Below are 21,410 nucleotides of genomic sequence, written 5' to 3'. Positions count from 1 at the left end.
CCTTGAAACACTTGTGTATAGGCGTGTTATAAATGCCATATATCGTATAAATAAAGGCTGATGGTCGGAAGGGTTGTTTGACTCAGCTGAGGGCTTCTTCAGGATGGGTAGAGCAGTAACTACCTTGAATCAGGCTGGGAAGATCCCAAGGTAAAAAGAGGGTTATTTAAGCAAGCAGAGAGAGTGGAGTAAGCTTTTTTGGTTGTTTGAGGAGCATATAATAATGGTTCAGAAAAGGCACACAAGGGCTTGCCACTCCTAAGGATGGGTGAAAATTCATATGGGTGATTAGGAGAGAATGAGCGTAAGGGGAGATGGTAGAAATTAGCTGGGGGGAGCAAGAAATAGACTGAAGGGAGTGATATGAGTGTGGGGATGCAGTCACATGTTTTTAATTTTATATAAGCAGTGCGCTAGCTAGTTTGCAGGGATTTATTTTAATTCTTGTAAAGCACTACACGCCCTTAGGCCTCAGAGCGCATGGAAAAAAGTAAATCAGCGAGTAAGAAGAGGCAGGGGAAGGAGATTTGTCTGCTGAAAAGAGGAGAGTTTTTATTGTCCTTTTAAAGATCGCCAAGGACGATGAAGACCTTACAACTTGGTCGGTAGGGCATTCGACTCACGAGGTGCATGTGCTTCAAAACTTGTACTGCCAATTTTTTTTAGCCGGTATCGTGGTTGAATTAAGGCGTGATTCTCATTTGAGCGCAGGATTCGAACAGATTTTGTCTTAAGGAGAGTCTGTCAATTTAATACTGGGGAGAGGCCTGGTTCTGGCATTTATATATAATAGATAGAATGTTATGCTTAAGTCTTTGCTTAACAGGTAGCCAATGAATATTTTCTTCGGAGGGAAGAAATATGGGCAAACTTGCTGGGTAGCCTGCAGGCGTTGCAAGTTGGCTTGCGATGTGCCTGTAAGCAGGCTATTGCAATAGGGCCTCATTATGAGTCAGGCGTTAAGGGGTTAACAGCGCCGACCCTTAACGCCTGATTACAAGGTCCCTTAGCGCCATGGTGATTTTAACGCCTGCTTTTTGCAGGCGATAAAATCCATGGCGCTAAGGGACCATGGTGCTAATTACGCCACCATAATTTACGGTGGCGTAATTAGCGCCTTCCCCACTCCCATTATGCCCTATGGGGCAAAAATGGGAATGGGGAAGGGTAAAATGGGAAATGGGGATTTACCGCCCCACTCACCTTGGAATGGGGCGGTAAATCCGCCAACCACCATGGCGTAAACATAGTTTACGCCATGGTGGTAAGGGTACGTCCCAGGCGGTAACTTACCGCCTGGGTTGTAATGAGGCAGTCTAGGCAAATTTTGACTAGTACCGTGACCAATAAGGATCTGGTTTTTGTGGAAAGATAAGGTCGAATGTGATGGAGTAATTTCACCACATAACTACATGAGGAGCAAATGTGTGAGACATGTTGTTTCATGGACAACTCATGATCAAAAATAGCACCCATGGTTTTTAAAGATTTGCTTACTGAATCTGGAAGCCGGCGATGGAAAAATGGCAGTACAACAAGTAAAGTTTTTTCATGCGAGGATCGGAGGCAATATTGAGAAGCTCTTTTTTCTCATTGTTAGGGCCAGGGAGTTAAGTGCCATCCAAGATTGTATTTCCGGGTAAATTCTATTTAGAATGTTCATATCTGCCGCATATGACCCAGTGAGTTCCAACAATACCTAGGTATCATCTGCGTAGTTGGTGTATTTTACGCCCAGTGTGCCAAGAATATCGAGAAGAGGGTTTACATAGATATTGAATAAAATTGGATATAGGCACGATCCCTGTGGCACTCCACAGGTTGAGGGGGTGGAAGGTGCCTGGGCGTTCTCAGCGGCCACTCTAGATATTCTGGGGCCTAAGAATGATGTACTCCATTGTGTGGCCTTCTCGGAACCGTTGGTGATGTTCTTCAATCTCTCTTGCAGAATGTTATGGTCAGTAAGAACGGATGCTGCCGAGAGGTCCAATAGCATGAGCAGCGCTGGGTGCCCCTCTTATATGATCCCTGTGATGTTTGATTTGAGGTCTAACAGTGCCGTTGCGGTTCCATGATGGGCTCTGACCACGGATTGGTGGACACTTAAGATTTTATTTTCTTCTATATACTGCTTGAGCTGCAGATAGGCCACTTTGTCAATGATTTTTAAGAGATATGGGACATTAGTTATTGGCCGATAGTTCTTAGCTAGTGCTGGATCAAGGGTGGATTTTTTTTATCAAGGGAGTTATCCAAACATCCTACAAGGAGGCTAGCACAGTACTATCCCTGAAGGACATATTGATCATCTTGGTGATCCAGGGAGTGAGGACATCCAGGGAATCTTTCAGGATGTCGGGAGGACATGAGTCTTCTAGGCATGATGTAGATTTGAGCCTCGTCGTTATGTCACCAACTTCTGCCTCCGAGCAATCGCAAAAGTCAAAGCGATGGAGGGAGAGATTGTACAAAGGCAAGGAGGAGCCAGCATGAATTGTCTAGTGGTGCAAAGTTTATGTGGGTGTGATCATAGGGTATTAATTATATTAGTGAAGTAGGATGTTTTGGCAAAGTCAAGGACCATGCTGAAGAATAGGAAGGCATTCTTTTTTTATTTTCTAATCTACGTTTTACGATGGATACAAACCATTCACATATAAACCTTCATTGTATTCATTAAAGACTAACAAAATATAAATAGCTTCATGGAAATCATAAAGTAACTAATCAACTGCATCCCCCTCCAAGGGAACAACACAAAAATCTCCTCAGTATTCAGCTTATTTTTTCAATTCTTAAAATGAAAGATAGATTAACCCCTTTGAAGGAGCAATTAAAGACTGAATCTTGTTGTGTGGGGAAGAGGAAATTGGTCAAGCCAAGTACAATAATGGGGTCTGGTCTTTACGCTACTTATGAAGGTAGTCTTACATTTGTGTTTTGAGGAGGTGGTTCTAAGGAGTGGTCAGAAAGGAACTGTGAAATAGCTTTATGTCAGAGAAAGCCTGATGGTGGAGTAAAAGTGAGAAGGCAGACCAAATGTAGTTTAGGTATGGGGTCAGGAAGTACTATTTGAATTTCTGTTGAAACATGACAGCTTCTGCTGCTTGTAAGGGTTGTAATGCCATTCAAAGCTTGGGTGACAATCGTTCAAGGATATCAAATGTGACGGTTGGAGAGCTAACAGGTGTAAATCTAGTGTGGGGAGAAGCATATGAGAAAGCACTAATGTAGCATGTTTTTGGTTTCTGAATCAGGATGGGGGATTCACCATACTATTTGTTAATGGAGAATGGAAGAGTTAATCATCTGTTTGGAAAGCGATGAAGGAATGATTGGGCTATGTGATCTGTAGGTCACGGACATTGATAAACCAGTTAAGTGTGGCTGTGGCTGGCAACATGATTGTGTTTTTGAATCATATGAAAGAATCCAAAGTCCTCAAGGACAGCCATTACACACTGTGCAATCTTGTGCAAGGGGTCTGGCCGACAAATATTAAGTTAACTTAAAATACAGGAACGGCTAGATGGGGAGAAAAGATTCTGGGCTCAACTATTTACCTTTAATGAAAACATTAATATGTACTTACATGGATGGTTAATAACTACAAACACTAGAGAAAATGTAGACCTGGTGGAGCACTTGGTAACTATTTAATCCAATAGAGAGTGGCCAGAGATCCCTTTGGTTGGAGAAGATCAATGCAACAGTGCCTCCTTTGCTCGAATGACTATTGTTACAAAAAAGTGTAATTTGCGGGAAATAGATATTGATAGATGGAGAAATCATTGTCAGCAAACCAGGTCTCTTTAATGGCCTGTAAATGAATTAAATGAAGGAAAGGATCTAATGCTGGATGAGGTTGGGCTTGTTGACTGTGGAATGACAGTAAGCAACCAACCTGAGAGAGTGATGACAGGTTGTGGCTGTTGATTGGAAGGTGTAGAGGAGGTTCATGGGTGGGAAAGCGCAGTATCCCAGTGAACAGTTATGATACTGCCCTGGGAATAAGACTGGCTAGAGGCATAGGTGTGAGGGGACAGCATCAATCTCAACTGGAATAAGGTTGTGGGTAATGGTGGTTGGGTGTTATTTCCCGAGAGCATTGAAATGTTAGCGTCAGAAAAGTGGTTTTCTTGCGTAGAAAGGCATATTAGTTGGGTGGCTTTATTTCTGGATGCACATGAGTTGGTGAACAAGCAAATGATGAGGGTAGGTTGTAATGTGAGGCGCATGATTAATTGCTGAAATACGTGGTTTGAGTGCTGCAAAATTATGGTCACATATTTTTACATTTCTATGGTTTCCTTGAATGGTTTACCTTACCTTGCTTTGGTAAAGGTTGATGGTAAGAGTCAGGAGAGTGGCATTAGTGGAGTGCACAGTAAAAGTAGGGCTACTATGGTGAAATGAGGGAATGTGTCTCTTCCCTCCAAGGGGGAGCCCCCCCTGTGAAGCTAGGGAGGTAAGCCCGCTCCGCAACACACTCCCTAGGGGTAGAGGCAAGTGGGACCTCAATGGGAGGGACTCCTAACTAAGAGGACAAGGACTCCTGTTCCTGTGAGGAACTCCCTGAAACAAGAAACATGATAGCATATATGGGACTGTCAAACCTATCAAATCATGTTAAGTACCAAGTCAGGGCAGATGAAGAAGCTAACAGATGCCATTGTCCAGAAGAAAGAGAAACTGTCACTTTTAAATGAAATTAACCTATAAAATGTGACGAGTGGATTAAAAGACGAGCACTCGTCAGGTAGAGAGAGAGAAGAGGGACGAGAGGAGAGAGACAAACTCAATCGTAGAAGTGGAGGTATCCTGAGAAGGTGAAGCTGGGAGGAGGCGGGGGCATGGCTTGGGCAGCCATGGAATAGGCTGCGATCCCGAGAAGCTCTGAGATCCGGCGATCAGATCCAACGAAATACGCATGCTATTTCATCTTAAAATAGCTATGGAACATATGAAGAGGCGTGTGAAGGCAGCGTGCAAAACATGAGCGGGCTGAATGCACGCCCGAAGCTGAGGAACAGCCAGAGAGATACATTGTATCTCGGGACCGTCCATGAGACGAACATCAAAATGGCGGCGGCAGCCAAGAACAAAGAGGTCTCGAGGGGCGCGCCTCGGTAATTGAATAACGAACTCCGGCAGACGGACACTGTTGCACATACAAAAGAAGCAGTATAAGGAATAAGCACTGCTTGTTGCTGGCGGCTGCTAACAGCGTGTGTCCACTCTCGACGGAGCTGAAAACATTTGCGCACCGGAGAAGTGCATCAGGGGTGTGTGCCTGTTACCAGTCGGGTGCAGGGCACGAAGGGCGGAACAAAGGAGCGACGCCTGCAGAACGCGGGTCGGACGAGGAGGTAGCGGCCGACTGTCATGATGCCTACCTCCAAGGAGCCAGGTCCCACCCAGCAACCCCAGAGGCAGGCATCATTTCCCCCAGGAGAGTGCCAGCGGGCCCAAGCTGGGGCCCTTTGGACGCAGTCCTGGCGCCTTAGGCGCCAGGCTCATGTTGGACCCCTGTCCTGGCGCCTTAGGCGCCAGGCTCATAAAGCTAGGCATGTGTTCAAGTGTTTTAATGTGCACTTACCTGATGCAGACCATGCTGCTACATCCAGGCCCTCTTGAGGCCTGAATGGAACTACTTTACCTGGGGGACTACTTTCCACCCGGGTGTGGTCGGGGAAGGATACATACCTGATCGGTGGAAGGATACACACTGGGAACTTCTTCCAAAGCTATTTAAACCACACCCGATCAGCAACTCATGCTTCGCGTTGTTCTGCTCCTCGCAGCTGGACGCTCACCGTGCCAGCTCCTGCATCTGGACTTCAGCCACGCCTGTCAGCAATCCTGAATCACCTGCAAAGGAAGGGAACAAGAGAACAGAAGAAGGAAAAGCATCCTGGATCACCTGCAAAGGGAGACAAGAGACCTTACCAGCTGAATCTGCACCACGGAGACATCACCTACGATCCTGAAAGGGAAGACATTATTTTTTAAAAGCATTTCGTTACGATCGCTGCAGCGCTGCATTTCACTCACCTTTCCTGGGTTCCTCCATCTTCAGCAGCGATCATCCGGATACACAGCCCTTCCCAGAGCCTAGAGAAAAAGACAAGAATAAGAGGTGAGAGAAGGAAGGGAATAAGACTTACCTGTTGGGTCATTCCCATTTCATTTCGGGTCTTGCCGCTTCCAGGCATTTTCCGGACCCGGCCCCTATGGGGAAAAAAGACAAAGACATAGAATGAGCGTAAGCAAAGACAGTTCCCGAGCGCTCATCCAGATCTAACCTGCCATTTACTGGAACTGGAACTGCACGTTTCACTTCGGGTCGGTGCCATATCTCCGGCATTCCGAACCCCGGCCCCTAAAGGGAAAAAAGACATAAGCATTAGCGCTTGCTGCAAAAGACAATGAACATTATTATTAAGCTTGGACTTTTGAACTTGCAACAGAACTTTTACAAAGCCTTACCTGAATAGTCAAGCTTACCTGAACTCCCACCAATCCTCAATCCAGTGAAGTAACTGGGTTTCAACGCGGCCCTGCATCAGAAGCAGGATGGAGAGCTCATCCTTCCTGACCCTAAGGTGAGACTTCACGGGGAATCGTGGAAGGGTATCGGGGAGGGTTGGAAGAGAGTGGGAGGCTCGATCATAACTCAGTCAGTAGGTAATACTCCCTTTTCACGCACAGGGGAATATTCCTGCGAGCCGGAGAAGCCAGAGTAGAGGGCCCTTCCTGTCCATCTTCAGAGCCCTGCGCTTCACCATTGAAGAAGCATCAGCACTCGAAGCCAGACCTGCGCCTCCGTGGGAATCAGGTGAGCGTTACACCGACCCTGCGGAGCAGAGGCCAGCTGCTTCAACGTTCATCTGTTGCGAGCCCGGGGAGCAGGCAGAGAGCTCCCTGGACTGGTGCTGGGAGCTGTGAGCACCGCAGCAAAATCCCCGGCGGATGGACCGTAGACACGGCCGACGGACACACACACACGGGCACAAGTGAGTGCCGTGGGAAGCATAGTGAGCGGGCAGACCCCTCGCGGCGCCGCATCCTGGGCTGCGATCTAGGAGAGCCCAGTGCTGAAAACGGTAATTCACACCCACACATAATTGACCCCAGGGATTTGAGGTGATCTGTGCCCAATTCGGGAATAAAGCCTATCAACTCCCATGACAGGGCAAAGTGGGAGGAATGAAACAACTGCTGGCTGATGAGAGTGAGCGTGAGATATATCAAAGCAGGAACACACCCAATATTTACATGCAACCAGGCAGTCAATGAAGTAAGGAAAGGGGGAAGGAATAAAACAAGGTGCCAGTGAACGTGCGCTCTTGGGCTGATTGACCCAAGCACTACTGAGTGACTGAGTGGCTGCTACAGGAACACGACACACCGAGCAGGAAGTGATCAGCCCAAGCACAAGCACCCAGGATAAACTCCCTTGGAAGTGGATGTGAGGTGCTGGACTTATTAAGGGCCTGGAACTCTGGGGTAGGGACGAAAAGGCGAATTGAATGACCTCGAGACACGAGCTGGCGACGCACAAAAATCGCACACAGAGAATAATCTACTTGAAACGCAATTTCACACGACATAGTACCACGCACCCTGCAGAGGTAGAAACCCCAAAGAATGAAGAACCTGGGAGTGTCACAACAACACTGCATAGTCGGAACCAGACACGCAGGAAGGATAGCGCAATGTCAGTGAAAGGACTGAGAGCTAAGACCAAACAACCCACAATGGAGGTCTTTGCAAAAGCGCAGAGGACCCCTACAACAGCGACACAAAGCGTGGTAGCTACTCCCGCAGAGGAAGCCCCGGAAGGTGACAAGCATCAGATCCTGGCGGCCATAATGGAATTGAGCACCAAATGGGGCTCAGCAATGGCCGACCTGCAGGCAGCCCTAGAGAACAAAATTGATGCGGTGGGAACTGAACTCACCCTGCTACGATGTTAGGGCGCTGGCAGAGAGAACGAGTGGTCTGCAAAGCGCAGTGAAGATCAATACAGATCTTACAGATCAATACAGATCAATAGAGATGTCAGCGCAAATAAAGCAAAAGAGGTCCACGTGTTGAAACAGCAGGTTGCCAACCTCGAAAATCAAGTAGAAGAAGCGGAAGAAAGGGCGAGAAGAAATAACATACGGGTGGTCGGCCTGCCGGAGGGGGTAGAAGGCCAAGACCCCACAAACTACGTGGAGAACATGATCCTCCAGGAGATAGGAGCAGACAAGCTCTCACAGGGGTTCACTGTGGAGCGAGCGCATCGTGTCCTGATTAGGAAACCACGACCTGGGGCCCCACCGAGACCATAATTGCGAGGATCTTGAACTATAAAGACAGGGAGAAGATCCTGGAATACTTTCGTAAGGGCGGAACGATGAGAGAGCATCCACCAACATCACGGCATACCCAGATTACACGATGCTGGTGCAGAGGCAGTGGTATAGCTACGTGGCCGTCAAAAGGAGGCTGCGTACGGCTGGCATCAAGTATATGCTTCTGTACCCGGCGAAACTAAAGGTGCTGCACAAAAGCAGAGCGCTCTTCTTTGACACCCCAGAGGAGGTGGTGTCATGGCTGGATCTGCAGGGCTGCCCGGAACAAGAGCCGGACCGAGATCGTCAGGAGTATGACAATTGAGGAACCTGTGTCAAGGACATTGAGGGGTAAGTGGGAGGGTGCGCTGTCATGATGGAAAAGGGAGATTGGAGGGACATTGCGTAGCCTTTGGACCTTGTGCCCCGGTTGGCCTGGAATATAGTGGATAAAATGCATGTAGGAGCTGCATAGCATTAACATGAAGCGTAATAGAATGGGAAATAGGGGCAAAGGGATGGAAGCAACCCACCCCTGAGAACTAGTAGTTAAGTGCCACTAGGGCGACTTCACCCTACTGAGCCTTGAGCACAGGTTTGTGCTAGACAGGGCTAGATGTGGGGGCGCCTGAGATCCAGGGATGGAGTTGGGCAACAGTTGGGGAGGGTGTTGTTGGGGAAGGGCTGGGAGGTGGGTGGGAGGGAGGGGGAAGAGTTTGGTGTGTGTATATAGTTTTGGGGAGTTCAAGTTTGAACATGAGCCTACATAGAAGAGTTGGATGGTTGAATCTGCACTGCGCGGGTGGGAGGGATCTGTTTGGGGAAGGGGAGGGAACTCTAACGGCCATGGGGGACCTTAAAATAATCACGTGGAATGTCAGGGGACTTAACAGTTATCTAAAAAGGAATAAAGTAATGTTGTACCTGCGAAGGCAAAAGATAGATATTGCACTGCTGCAGGAGACACATCTGACATGGGAAAAGATGGAGATGGTTGAGAAGAAATGGAAAGGGGTTGTGGTGGGTTCGACATACTCTGCTTATGCTAGAGGAGTACTCATCTGGGTGGCGCCGCACGTCCCGTTTCAACTATTACAGGAAGTGGCGGAAAAGGATAGGAGGATAGTCATATTGAGGGGGTTGGTGGAGAATAAGGAGATAAGCATCGTAAATACATATGCCCCCAACCAGAACACAGCAGCATACTTTAGAACTCTATGCACCAACCTTAGCATGTGTATGGGTGGTGCGGTGATTTGGGGTGAGGATTTTAACTGCGTACTAAACCCCAAGGTAGATAGATCAGATGGCAAGATTGATAGACCTGCCCCAGCGGCTAAAGCATTACAGACACTGCTAGACGACTTTTGTCTGGCGGATGTGTGGAGAACGATACAACCCCAATAAAGGCAATATTCGCACTACTCCGCCCCGCAACAGCTACATACAAGGCTGGACTATGTCTTTGCTACGTCGGATGTAATAACAGACACTACTCAGGCAGAATATAAAGCGAGGGTCCTCTCGGATCACTCGCCCTTGGTTCTCTGGTGGCAATACTGCCCCCCGAGAGCACGGATTCTGACATGGCGCCTCCGAGCAGATGCGCTTAAGGACCCTGTTTTTAGGGAAGACATAAGGGAGGAGATTGCTAACTACTTTTAGACGAATACGGGTAGCGTTGACTCGGCGAGCACATTATGGGAAGCCTTCAAGGTAGTGATGCGAGGGGTTGCCATAGCAAAATCAAAAGGCCTGCAGGGTGGAGTTTTGGCTGACCTACAAGGATCAGAAAGGGAACTAGAAAAGGCATTAAAGGGTGGAAGCGAAAACATGGAGCAGGTACTTAAGCTACAGCAGAAATGTGCAGAACATTGGGAAAGACTCTGCAACCTCAACTACAAAAAATATATAGAGAGACAGCATGCGGGAGGGGATAAAACAGGACGGCTCTTGGCATGGTTATACAAGAGCGAAACTCCCAGACGCACAATCAGAACGATAATGAAAGAAGATGGCAGCATAGTAGACACCCAAGGGGGAGTGAACAAGGAGTTTGCGGATTATTACAAGTTGCTATATGGGGATGAGGAGGGAAGTAGCCATGGGGAGATATCGGAAACATTAGAAGACATAGGACTGCCTATGATAAGTGTGGAGGAGAGAGAGGAGTTGGATGCACCAATCACTCTGGAGGAGTTAGAAGAAGTGGTGAGGCAGCTGCCCACTAGTAAGATACCGGGGGCAGACGGGTTTCCAAGTGAAATTTATAAAGTATATAGAGAGGAAGTGTTCCCCCCAATGCTAGAAATGTTAAACGAAGCGTTTGAGGTGGGACGGTTGCCGGAGTCACTCAGAGAAGCGATTATAATACCGCTTCCCAAATCCAACAAACCTGGGCATAGTTGTGGCTCTTACAGACCTTTGTCGATGTTGAACCAGGACAGCAAGATATTGAGGGCTGTCTTGGCAAACAGCTTGCGAAGAGTTATTAGCAAACTAATCCACCCCAACCAGACGGGCTATATCCCGAGTAGAAATATAACTCATAATCACAGGCGACTCCAACGGGTTGTCGGATGGGGAAGCAAAAATGAAGGCGAAATGGCGATTGTGTCCTTGGACGCGGTAAAGGCTTTCGATTCGGTCAAGTGGCCGTGGCTGCTGGCGGCCCTGGAGGGGTACGGAAAGGGGCCCGGTTACATAAGGTGGGCGAAGATGCTGTATAGTGAGCCGCTGGCCAGAGTTAGAACGGGATCAGTGATATCTGAGAGATGGCAGCTTAGTAGAGGCACCAGACAGGGGTGCCCATGGTCCCCAATGCTTTACATACTAGCCCTGGAGCCTCTAGCAATATACCTCAGACAACAATATGATACGATAGGTATCGAGTTGGAAGGGGAACGACACTTGATCTCCTTATATGCGGTTGATTTGTTGCTGTACTTGGGGCACCCGGAGGAAAATCTTCAGTACATCCTGGAGGTGATGGAGAAATATGCGGGGCTGTCTGGGATAGCAGTAAATCCTCAAAAATCCACTATTTTTCCATTGGGCAGCTATAAGGGAACCCCCGGTGAAACGGTTACCGGTGTTACAAATACCATGGGCGGTTAGTTCTTTCCAGTACCTTGGGATAAACGTGTACCACACGGTAGAAGAGGAACATAGGCACAACACCGAGGTAGCTATTGTGAAAATCGAGAAGTGTATGAAATTTTGGGTGAAGTTGCCCCTAGCAATGATGGGACGAGGTGCAATGCTGAAGATGGTGGTCCTACCTCGGATCCTGCATTATTTTGGGAATATCCCATACATGATACCCAAGAAGTTTTTTGCTAAATTGAACAGTATTTGTAGGGATATCCTTTGGCATGGCACTCGAAACAGAGTGGCGCTATGGAAGCTGCAGAACTTTTATGAAAAAGGGGGGATAAAACTGCCTAATCATGAGGTTTATTATGTGGCCAGCCAGCTGCAATATGTGGCTAAATGGCTCTCAGACGAAGTGACCCCCGAATTTAGGTTGTTTGGACAGGATTGCGCACCATTTCATTTAAGAGAGATGATCTGGCTGCCCAAGACAGAGATGAGAGAACGCCCTAGGATGATGATGCTTGGGTGGAAGATGTGGCGCCGGGCGCGCCGGATGATGGAGAATCCATTCCCATGTTTCCCGCAGATACCACTGGTTGCATTAGCGGGGGAAGACAAGCAGCTGAGGATGATAATCAGGAACCACTGGGAATTGGTGGGGTTGATAATGTTAGGGGACATCTGGCAAGAGGGGATCATTATGGATTTTGAAGTGCTGCGGGAGGAAGCGGGGCTGCACACGGGCCAGTATATCACATATCACAGAATGGTGCAGAGAATCCGTAAAACATGGCCTGAAACAGTACTGGCAGAAGAACCAGATGTTGTCATAGAGACAATATATGATATATCGGAAGGGGGCATGAGATTTCTAGACTGTACGAGATGGTGATGTCTAAAGTCGCGAAGGATTTAACACAATTGCGACTAGACTGAGAAGCAGAAGTAGGTGCCCCAATAGAGGATAGGATGTGGGAACGTGCCCTGGGGTACCACAAGAAGGTGTCAAGGAATGCGAGACTAAAACAGATTCAATTGTATATAACGCACAGAGCATACATGACACCTTTGAGGATATCCAGGTTCGAAAATGCTGGACGACAAGCATGTCCCAAATGTGATGAAGAAAAGGCTGACATGAAACACATGTTTTGGTCATGTCCAGTAATTGAGCGCTTATGGGGTAAAGTGGCGCAGAAACGAGCTGAAAAGGGGGTCACAATCATAATAGATACAGCCTGGGCCTGCTTGCTGGGGGGGGGGGGGTCCCCAGATCACAGAAACTTAAGCATGTTGGTACACTGAAAGATCTAGCATATGTACTTGCAAAACGAAGAATTGCCATGGGATGGAAGACATGTCACAGGCCACGGGTGGAGGTGTGCTGGAAAGATTTGCCGAAATGGGCGGAGGCAGAAACGATGGTATGGCAAGAGGCAAGCAACGTAGGGAGGGAGGAGGAGGCAGGATCCCTGATGGCATGGAGATCATTAATAGAGGAATTGTTTGGAACAATACAAGATCTGACAGGATCCACGGGCAGCGAGACCCCGTCACGTGCGGCAGATACAGAGGGTGTGGAATAAATAGGCTCATGAAGGGGGGGTGCGATGGGGGAGCAGTGGCCAAAATTAAGGAATGAACAATTGAACTGTTGATATATGCCCTGCATGTTTGGTTTGTATTGTTGTTTGGTTTGAATAAAATTAATAAAAAATTTAAAAAAAGAAAAAGCTGCGAGGAGGCGGAGCCGCAGCAGGACGCAGAGCCTGCAAAATCCAAAGTAGCTGGGAAGCAACACACTGAACTCTGAGAGACCAACATAGCGAAGAGACTGAGAGATGCCGAGGCAAGTGGGGCTTGAGAGTTGGTGGTGGCATGGCCCAGAGAGAGTTGTGGTGGGAAACCTGCCCTTATAACAGTGCCAATACTGCTGTAGCAAGCACAAACGGTGCGGCTCCCCTTAGAAATACGGAAAAGCCAAGAGGTAACCAAAGACGGCCTAACAAGGACACGTAGGAGAACGGCTCAATAGTGCAGTGGAGGAACAAAAAAGAGGCAAAGCCAGTGAGAACCCCAGAGATGGTCCCTGATAATAAGGAAAGCAACGATTCAGCCCTCATAAAGCAAAGGAATCTCGCAGACGAGTTTTGCAAGAGCACTTTGGGAGATCCAACAGAAAGGAAGAACCCAGGACACATCCCTTAGATAACACAGGCCGACATTCCATGGAAAGAAACAAAAAAAAAACAAATGAAATGTCACTAGCTCTCTGACGAGGACCATAAGCAGGAAGGATCCTTGATATCATGGAATACAAGAGGATTCATTCACTTATTTCAAGAGACTGACCTGAAGAAAAAAGAGCACACTATTATTTGCTTCCAGGAAACTTGGATGAGAGATATTCCAATCTGTGAGGGAGTTTCGATAATTTTCTCACCAGCCTTGAAAAATGTAACCGGTCGCCCTTTCTCTGGATTTATAACCCTGATCAAAGATGTGCCAGGCTGGTCTACTATAAAGTCCCATCATCCAAATGCATTTAAGGCATCACGATTCACATAACAAATGAGACTGCAAAGTCAGGCACATTCCTATTGTTAGTGAACGTATAGTGGAACCCAGAAAAAATATCTTCAGATGCCTTTATTCCTTCAGTGACCTCGTTAATTGATGAATTCATGAAAACCTATTTGAACTTTTCAATCATGATTCTTGGGTTGACTCAAGTGGTTGTATCCAAGAACTAGATCACAAATTAACATCAACTCGCGGCAGAAATTGGTCCAAAGAGCTGGCCAGCAGGAATTGTACCATGTTAAATGGTCAAACACATGTTGACATACATGCATGCCCAACCTGGCATAGGAAAGGCTTGTTTAAGACCCTGGATTACATTTGGGTCTCACGCGACTTAATCGCTAAAATTAACAGGCTGGAAATCCTCAACATGCAACACAGTGACCATAATGGTGTCAACATGCGCTGGACAATAAACATGCCTCAGAGAGCCCAATTGAGGCCTTAACTGCATAAGAATTAGATCAGCAGAGATCACAAAATTGACCACGGTAGGTGTGGGGTCTGGTTCCGAATCACCCATCCCTGAATCCCAGAATTGTCATCCAGAGAACAAAATATTGATGGTGGGATCCTCCCGACAAACTGGTTCTAGTGACTGCCACCAGGTCAGAGTGGGCAGCACAGAGGCAGGGGAAAAAGGGGATTCCGAAATCCCCCCTATTTCAGGATGACAAATTTTTGTTACAGAGTCCCAGACTCCGGCACAGAAAACTGTCCAAAACCCCACTGTGTCGGAGTCCAAAATGAAGAAATTGACCGCCCAGCTTGCCCAAAATGCCCATTACCTTTGCCCATTGGAGGAGAAAGAAGGTAGATTCTACGCCCCTGTCCGATTGCAAGGGCAATGTGCATTTTTAGCACTGGTGGAGACTGGATCCCAAGCCACATTTCTGTGCAAAAGGGCCTTTGAGCAGCTATATTCAGGAAGGGGGAGAGACACCAGATCCCTCTCACCCCTCTTCCTGTACAACTCCAGAACTTCGATGGGAATGAAATTCCCATCAAGGGGACTGCAGATCTGGAAATTAAAATTGGGTGACATATGGTGAAGCACCCGGTCATAGTCGTCACTCCAGAGAGGACCCCATGTCTATTAGGTAATGACCTCCTCCGGAGCTTGCCTCCCCTGATAGACTGTGTAAATAAGGTCCTCTGGACTCAGACTAACCGGCCAATAAAATTAAAACAAAGTGCAACCATGTTAGTTTAAATGGCACATGCCACATGGTTGAACAAAAATCAGATCAAATTGAGTTTAATTTCCAAAATAATCAGATACCTGATATTACAGTAATTGCTGTAGTACAACAAACTGGTGATGGGAACTCCTCTCCATTTTTGAAAATCAACCTTCCTCCCAGGTTCAAGTGGCATTCCACACTGGAAGGAAATACTTTGAAATTTTATACCAATTCCCAATCTGAAAATCCAAATCCTATAGTCAAAAGTGATGAAAAAGCACTTCAAAGTTTAGCTGACATTCAGAAAATTAGAGAACAGCTGTTCCTCCTTATTCAGTTAAATGAGAGGAAAGAGCCTTTTCCCGCCAGTGTGTGCCTGAACAACGAAAAGAGCTTCATCAGCGAAGCCATGTTCAAGAAACTCCCAAAAGATCCAACCATTCCCACATTTAAATTGATTGGTAAATGGGAAATGGGCTTGGAAACCCCCAATTCCAAACATGGGGGTGTATGCTCAAAATTTCCATAGGTGAAAAAAGCATAGAGCATAATTGTTGGGTCGTGCGAGATGTCCCTGTTGCATTCTATTTAGGCAGTGACCTTCTCAATCGGTTTGCAATGAATTTGGACTTTATAAATTACAAGGCCTGGTCCCGACTGGGGGGCAATCCAATGGGCTTTGATGATTCTGAAAAAGCATTTGTCAGTCCAATTGCTGCCATATGCGGTTGAAGTTCAAATTGGAGAGGAGGTCACCATCCCAGGACGGACCTGACAATTCCTACTTGACTTGAAAATTAAAAGAGGACTGAAGCTACAATATTCAGACACATATGTACACCTCAATGCCCATCTCCAAGAGCAGGGGTTGGGGTTAAACCCAACACCCTTAGTCAATGTAGAACACAACACCATTCAAACAGCGGTGGATAACAGCGGCCTTAAGAGTATCACTCTGGGCGCAGGCACTATTATTGGAATGGCGGTTGATGACCAGCATTTTTCCATGGTTCTAGGAAATGAACTGATAGGACCAATCCCCAATGACTGCTATGACAATGACAATGACATACTGCCAGAAAGGATCTTCACCCGGCAAGGGGGGAATTTCCTGGCGTACTCTTCCTGCCCTTACGGGGGGAGGAGGTGACATGTGACATCTGGAAGGATGAGGTGATAATCCAGATCCACAATGACTGCCTCTCCTAACTGAAATCCTCTGTCCAGGTCAACACCTTAACCAGAGACCTCTCCACAGAGCTGGAGGCGGCCGCTGAGATCACAAAACCTTAAGTCTTTCTAGGCTTCAGGCAAATGGTTGAAGAGTGGGTCAACCTCGCTGATGCCTGTGAGACTGAGGAACAGAAGCAAAAGTTGAAACAGGTGTTCTTAGATTTTCAAGATATCTTTGCTGTGGACTCGTACGACTGTGGTTGTACTGAGATACATACTAGCTCAATTCCCACGGACCCTGGAATGACTCCTGTATTCGTGAAGTAATATTGCTTGTCTCGCGCATCTATGGAGTCCCTGACAGAAATAATCAAAAACCTAGAGTTCCGTGGGATAATTCGTCCAGTCCACCGCACCTTTAATAATCCGGTGCTGGGGATTTTAAAACCAAATGGCCAGTAGAGACTTTGCGCAGACCTTAGGGAGCTGAACAAACGGGTCCACTTGTCCCAATGGCCTCTTCCCTACATTGACCAAGGACTGGCCCAGATCCAGGGGTCAAAGGTGTACACTGCCATTGACCTGACAAATGGATACTGGACCATGCCCGTCAGCACGGAGGACCAGTACAAGCTGGCCTTTACCTTCGGGGGCAGCAGTACACATGGACTGGACTCCCTTCGGATACATAAACTCCGGCAACAAATTCAACATCTTCCTACACAAGGACATGCCCGACTTGGGTGAAAGGGATAACCTGGCCTATGTGGATGATGTCCTGATTAAAAGCTCAACTGTGGAGGAACACATAGTGGAATTCTGCTATGTTCTGACCCAGTTGAGGGTTGCCGGAGCAAAACTGTCCTTCCAGAAGGCTTCTTGGGACATGAATTACCCCCTGAGGGTCTCTATCCCCAGGCGAAGAAAGTGGAAGCACTACTAAAACTGAAAGACCCCACAAATCTGCATGAGCTAAGGAGCCTTCTTGGACTGACCAACTACAGTAGGAAGTTCATTGAGGATTACGCAGAGGCCACGAGACTCCTGGTCCATCTGTTGAAGGGGGGTCAAGTGGGAGTGGGGTCCAGAACAAGCTGAGGCAGTAAAACAATTCAAAAGAAGTCTCTCAAAAGCGCCTTGTTTCTCCAGCATGGGGTCTGGCATGGATTCACATGCTCATGAATATTCCCCGTCGTCAGGCTGGGAATCCTCGGTAAAGAAAAAATCAGTATCAGTTTCGTTTCTGATCTGTCTTTCTTAGTAGTAACCAATCACTGATCTCTGGGTCATATTGCCCCCAGCCAATGACTGCCCTCTCCCTAAGCCCCGCCTCTGGCAGCCATCCTCAGATTTTTACCGCACGCTCAAGTGTTGGGAGCCCTCGTGCTTTAGCTCTCGAGTTTTTGCTGTGTTTTCGTGCTTTTTTAGGAGATTTTCTCATTCTTTCGGTTTAATCAAGCCTCAAGCTCCACCGTTTCTACTTCCGATAACGGGGACCCGTTTCGGAATTCTTCTACGCCCCTCAAGGGTGAAGTTTTCGTCGAGTTTACACTTCTTGGAGGATTCCGGAAGATCTGTGGCCTACCTCAACGGACATGGCCCAGGACAAGGGAAGCTCAACACCCGGATCCAAGCTGTTCAGGTGCTGCCCTGGATGCGGATTGCAAAATGTTTTCAAGGAGGATGAGCATTCGCAATTTCTCTACTGCCTTCATGAGGACAAGACGCACGTGAAGAAGGACTGTGCGTTCTGCAAGAACCTTTCGGAACGGACCAAACAAGATCGTCGTTCCCGCCTCGCCGCCTGGCTGGAGAAGGACACAGCAGGTGAGAAGGCGAAGAAAAAGTCTGAGCGGGCTTCTAAGTCCTGTGAGGGCGCCCCGGCGACGGGGGCTCAACAGATGGCCAAGCACCGCGAGTCCGCGGGCACCGGGAGCGCCGAAAGGTTGGGCTCTTCGGCTGCCAGGCAGGGCGCTACTTCCCTGGCCAGCGCTCGTGTTCGGGAAAGAGGAAGTTCGAGAACCCGGGTAAGCTGCAGGAGCGGACCCGGTCGATCTCTAAGGGGGAGCGAGGTGCTGACCCTCCCCCCAAGGCGAAGGCCCAGGACGCACCTAAGGTGGTGAGGGCTTTGATCCAGCCGGCAAAGGCCTTTATCGAAGTGGTCGCTGCGACCCTGGCGAAGCCGGCTGAGACTATGCCAGTGGAATCGCCCTTTGGGCCTAGAATATCCCTGCCACTGCGGAGGGAATCCTCTTTCCAGCCCATCATTAAGAGCCCCGTGAAGTCCCTGGCGGAAAAAGAGGGGGGGGGCGGTGGCCATTACAGACTCGGAATCAGCCTCTGAGGAGGAGCTGGTGGAAACCGAGAAGGGCCTCAACGAGAGGTTCATAGGCCTCAACAAGAGGTTCGAGAAGGTTCGATCCCAGGGGGCGGTCCCCGCTGACGTGATCGAAGATAGCGACGATGGCGACGAAGAGGGCCCAGTGGAGCGGCCATCCCATCCGTCGCAGCCATTACCCGAGCCCCAGGATAGCTCGGCGGCCATTTTGTTGACGATCCAATCCTTATGTACCGAGATAAGGACGAGATTACCACAGACCCCGACAGAGGATCCAGAACTGGTCCCATCGGGAAACCCTCCGAACAAGCGGAGGAGAGTCAACCCCTCCCCGCCCTTCGTGCCCGTGAGGCCTGTGGACCCCTCATCCCCCTCGCCTGACCCTAGAGAGGATACGGCGACGGATACAGCGACAGGGACGGACGACGACGGCGGCGATGACACAGCGAACATCCCAATTGGGACCTTTTGGACCCTGTCCTGGCGCCAGTGGCACCAGGCTCATAAAGATGCCCAGTCCCAGCGCTGGAAGCGCCGGGCTCATAATGCTTGGGTGGACTTACCTGCAGCAGACCATGCTGCTTACTTACCTGCCAGTTGAACCCCTGATCCTCTTCTGTTTGGGACTACTTTTCCTGTTGGGTGGGGCAGGAGCCACTCCCTAGGTTCAGAACACTGGAACTCTTCTGGAAAGCAGGAACTCTTTTCTTACCTAGGCGTGGCTGTGGAAGGAGACACCTAAGCACTACAGGAGGCTATTTAAACCACACCCGATGGATGAATCTTGCTTTGCGTTATTCTGCATTCTCTGCAGCAGAACGCTCATCGTGTCTTCTGCTTCTGATCCTGGGCCTAAGGGAACAAAGGCTTACCATCCTGGAATCCAGTCTTCAGCAGCACCTGTAAAGACAAAGAAAGAACAGGTTAGCACTACGGTCTTCAGTGGCAGCGCATCTCTTACCTGGTCCATCGGCTGTCACCAACGCCTCGCGCTGCATTCCGGCATCTGAAAGACAAAGGCTTACCTACTCTTCGCAGGCTCCGGAGGTCTTCGCACTGCATTCTGGCATCTGAAAGACAAAAGCTTACCAGCTCTTCGCACGCTCCGGAGGCCTTCGGCGCTGCATCCCGCATCTGAAAGACAAAAGAAGGTGCGTTAAAAGACATTGGGCAACTTTATTACTCACGTGCCATTACTCCTTCCCACGCCAAATCCAGTGGGTATTCCAGCACCCTTCAGCTTCTCTAAAGCTCCGAACTTGTACCTGCAAGATAAAAGGGACAGTTAGTGCGCATCGTGAAGCAGGCTACAAGCGCTTACTTACGTGCTTCCAGGCGCTTCTATTCCTCACGCGGGTTCGATCCTCAACTCTCATCAGCCCGCCATCCGCCATCGCCGGAACCCTGCAAAACAAGGGATATCATTACAAAAGACTTTTAAGACATTTGAAGTGCCCAGAACTTACCGTTCGTGCAGTTAACGACGGACAGCAGTCCTCTGAGGTCAAGAGGCCTGCACCCTTATCCAGTGAAGAAACTGGTTACGGCACCCTGCCCCGAGGCAGATGGAGAGTTCAGCGTTCACTTACCTAAGGTGAGGGCGTTAACCTTTGGGGTTCTACAGGAGAAGAGAAAGGGAAGAGGAGAGAGGCACCCAATAACCCCAGTTCATTAATCCCATATTTTCTATCTGCAGACATCTTACTCTTCGAGTCAGACATACAGCGCACAGAGGTCCAGCCCAAAGAGCCAACCGTGTGTTACACATCACCTTTGAAGATACGGCATTCACCCAGTCAAGACCGGCACCTCTGCGGGAATCAGGTGAGCGTTACAGAACGCAAAGCCTACCGCAAAACTCCCACCCAGGCGCTATGGAAACCTCGGATACCGACCAGCTAGCCCAGTTACTTGGGGAACTAAGAGCAGAAGTGCATGCAGCCCGTCAGGAAACTAATGCTCTAAGAAGGGAACTGATTATTTCCAAGGAGCGAACAGACGATCTCGCTAGACAATTGCTACAGTCACAAGCCGGACAAACTCCGTTACCCGCATCAGGGGCAAATCTTCCTTCAACATCCTTTACGAACCCAGTGCAGATCAACCTACCTGGGAATGTACCTCTGGCTCCGCCCGAACGATTTTCTGGTGACCCAAAGAGGTTTGCAGTATTTATTAATCAGTGCCGGTTGCACTTCTTATGCCGGCCAGCAGCCTTTCCAACTGATCAAGCTAAGGTAGCTTTCGTGCTTTCGTACCTTAGTGGCAATGCGGCAGACTGGTCGATCCCTCTAGTTAATCAAGATGATCCAGTTCTCCATGATTTTCAAGCTTTTCAGCTCAGTATGGAAAAACTGTTTGCAAGACATTCACAGGGGCAGGCCTTGGACAATGAGCTCCTTTCATTGCGACAGGGTAATCAAGACCTTTTGGCTTATATTGCGTCTTTCAACAGACTGATAGTGGAAACTCGATGGCCTGGGGACAAAAGGATTACGCTGTTTTATAGAGGTCTACGTGGAGAGCTCAAAGATGTGTTAGCCCAAGTAGTGAATCCCCCGCAAGACTGTTCGGACTGTATTGACTTAGTCGTTCAAATTGACCACAGACTGCAGAACAGGAAGGCCGATCGTTCCAAGTTTGATGCTCGAGTATTTTCCAAACCACCAACTCCTACCAAAGGAGTAGACTCCG

The 21,410-nt window shown here is 48.4% G+C and overlaps 1 protein-coding gene across 2 annotated transcripts in view; it reads left to right on the top strand.

Moving 5' to 3' along the window:
• ENPP2 (ectonucleotide pyrophosphatase/phosphodiesterase 2) overlaps window positions 1-21,410 on the top strand; it is a 1,757,842-nt gene that overhangs the window by 407,622 nt on the left and 1,328,810 nt on the right. The gene's annotated exons all lie outside the window — the stretch shown is intronic.

The sequence above is a fragment of the Ambystoma mexicanum genome, chromosome 5q (assembly GCF_040938575.1).
Source record: "Ambystoma mexicanum isolate Mex_15411 chromosome 5q, UKY_AmexF1_1, whole genome shotgun sequence".
Taxonomy (NCBI): domain Eukaryota; kingdom Metazoa; phylum Chordata; class Amphibia; order Caudata; family Ambystomatidae; genus Ambystoma; species Ambystoma mexicanum.
The sequence above is the reverse complement of the archived record's forward strand: the minus strand, read 5'-3'. Positions and strand labels throughout refer to the sequence as shown.